Raw genomic sequence first — 3,075 nt, 5'->3', positions numbered from 1 at the left:
GCATGCGGGATCCTCCCGGACCGGGGCACGAACCCCTGTCCCCTGCATCGGCAGGCGGACCCCCAACCACTGCGCCACCAGGGAAGCCCGGGAAGACCTTTTTAATAGTTAAATATTAACTAATCCCAAACTGACAAAATCAAAATACCACATAATATAACACGAACCAAAACCAAAAACCAAGAACCAAAAGTGTCTTCACTTTTAGGCACTTTGTTCAAAGTGCTCCATTTTCAAGGGTCTTAGAGACACACTGAGAGCAGAGTCATGAAGCTCAGGAGATGACCTGTGTCCTGACTTCTTGTATCCTTATCTTTGACCTTCACCCTTTCCCAATCTTTGTTTTAGTCCCATAGCAGAGTGGAATTGTGCTGTCTCAGAATCTGGTCTCTGACCGGAAATGTCAAATTAGTTTCCAATCAATATTAAAAATTGCTGCCTGGGTTGCTCAGTTAAGACTGATAGTGAAGCTGCTTCCGGGCTTCCAGTGGGAAAGAGTCCAGTGATCGATCAGCAATGTCTGGCATGATTGCTGAGGGGCGAATTGCAGGGAAATGTGCCTTATTTGGCACCTGTGGCCCCTTGAGGCTTCTATTTCTAGCACGCCTTAATAGGACTATATTCGTGTGATTTCCATCCACCTACACGGATAACAGTGGATGGGTTAACCAACCCTCCAGCCTAGAGACTTAGGCATGGAATGGGGGATCGTCTCAAGGCTGTAGAAGGAACCAAATTTCAACACAGCTCCTCGCAGCCCTGGGCTGCCAGCTCTCACTCCCATTTGCTCCTCTCCATGTGATAAGCCCACTCCAAGATCTACCAAGAGTGTCCTGGACATTGGCCTGGGAACTTGCCTGGCTCTTGCTATTCTTGCCCTAAACAAACAAACCAAAACATTCCTGAAGGTAGCATTATGCTAAATCACTCCTGGTCCATTTTGCCATTCCGTATCTCCCAAACTCCCATTTTTCATGGCAAGTATTGCTAATCCGTCGCTGAATTTGCTCTCCCTGAGACTGTATGCAGCTTCAGAAGCAGCTTAACTCTGCAACCTAGAGTGAACATGGAAGGAGCAATCCACTCAGGGCTAGGAATCAGGGGGATCTGTCTCCCCCCCAACCAAAGGAACAAGAATCTGTGAGAGGGCTTCCCTGGTGGCGCAGTGGTTGAGAGTCCGCCTGCCGATGCAGGGGACACGGGTTCGTGCCCTGGTCCGGGAAGATCCCACATGCCGCGGAGTGGCTGGGCCCGTGAGCCATGGCCGCTGAGCCTGCACGTCTGGAGCCTGTGCTCCGCAACGGGAGAGGCCACAACAGTGAGAGGCCTGCGTACCGCAAAAAAAAAAAAAAAAAGAATCTCTGAGAACTGTGATTTACTCTAATGATGTTGTGTCTGCTCTGGAAGGGGAAAATTTGTTTCTAGAGACAGAATATCTTATACAGTAGGTCCTTGTTCTTTAGTTTATATATATTTTATATATAGTAGTGTGTATCTGTTAATCCCAAACTCCTAATTTACCCCTTCTGACCCTTTTCCCTTTGGTAACCATAAGTTTCTTTTCTACATCTGTGAGTCTATTTCTGTTTTGTAAACAAATTATTTGTATCATTTTTTTAGATTCCGTATATAAGTGATAGACTAAATTGAGTTTTAAGCTTCCTACCACATGTCCCTCTTTTAATTTCTTCACAATCCAGCCTGCCTGGAGTCCCTTACCACGGTTCCCCCTCCCTGCCAAAATTCTTTTTCCCTCTAATGACTTCTTCCACCTCAAACGGTAATTCACTGCCTCGTTCCTTCAAAACTAAGCTCTCAGCTTGAGTACATCTTAAGTATTTAAGAGATGCTGGCAGCCTGATTAGAGAGGGAAAAATGTCAAGAAAAAGTGCCCATTAGATGAAAGGAGTTCTTCCCAATAGGTAATAAAATATACTGAATCTTGTGACATAGCGCATACTGTGGCTGCTTGGATGAAACTTACATGTAATGGGTATGAAATAGTTAAATAGCAAGTCCCAGCTAGGTGGCACTGTGTTTTAAGTAAATAATTTAAAACCCAACTACAATAAACCTGCTGGGAAGTTTGCAGAAAATGGCTTCCAAATAGTAAGGGGCAATTAATTAAGCTATAGGGCACCATAAAAACAAATGAAGTTTTATGGGCATGAGGTTGCCAGATTTGGCAAACTAAAATACAGATGCCCAGCTACCTTTGAGTCTGAGACAGACAATGGATAATTTTTAGTATAAGTATCCCCAATGCAATATTTGGGACACACTTATACTAAAAAATTATTCACTGTTCATCTGAGATTCTAAGTTAACTGGGCATCCTGTATTTCATCTGGCAACTCTATATGGATATTTACTATATGTCTGGCACAGTATTAAGTGTTACACACACACTTTCCTGTCTCTTATTCTTATATTCAGATCACCAGTCCCTGGCTATCCAACTCCCAAGTTTCTCGGTAAATCTTCAGAGTGTATTTCACACATGCTACCAGTCAGTTACTCTATTACACAATATCACTTCTGTCTTTTTTTTTCTCTGTCTCTCTGCTTTCCTCTTTTGCCAGGATAGTCTGTCTACAACATCATGCAGTAATGCTGGATATTGCCACCACAGCATCTTCTGGGTACCATACTGCTCTTTAGGTGGCTCTGGCATCACCAGACATCTCTATGTCCCTATGGACACCTGTGCTTCTTCAGCCTATTACCACCATTCCCTCTGGGCACCACTTATTTTCCAGGCACTACAGCAGCCTCTGCTAAGGAGTGCCACATCTTCCAGGAACTATCTCATCCACTCGACTTTTCGACTCTTTCCATGGGGATTGCCATCTCATGAGAGGTGTGTTGCCACTGAAGCTAAAGCACTAAAGCCAGCTGTGTTCTCTATAGAAATAGACAGAATTCTCAAGATGTGTTAGATTTTTACTTTCTCATGTGGACCCCCAAAAACTTTTGCTTGTGTTCCAATATCTTAAAGGGTTTTAAATGAAAGTAAATAGCACTTATAACTTTTTACTTCCAGCTCACCCTGTCCTGTCACCAAAGAGTACCTTA

This window comes from Neophocaena asiaeorientalis, unplaced genomic scaffold (assembly GCF_003031525.2).
Source record: "Neophocaena asiaeorientalis asiaeorientalis breed wild unplaced genomic scaffold, Neophocaena_asiaeorientalis_V1.1 scaffold147, whole genome shotgun sequence".
In the NCBI taxonomy this organism is placed as follows: domain Eukaryota; kingdom Metazoa; phylum Chordata; class Mammalia; order Artiodactyla; family Phocoenidae; genus Neophocaena; species Neophocaena asiaeorientalis.
This window is presented reverse-complemented; position numbering follows the sequence as displayed.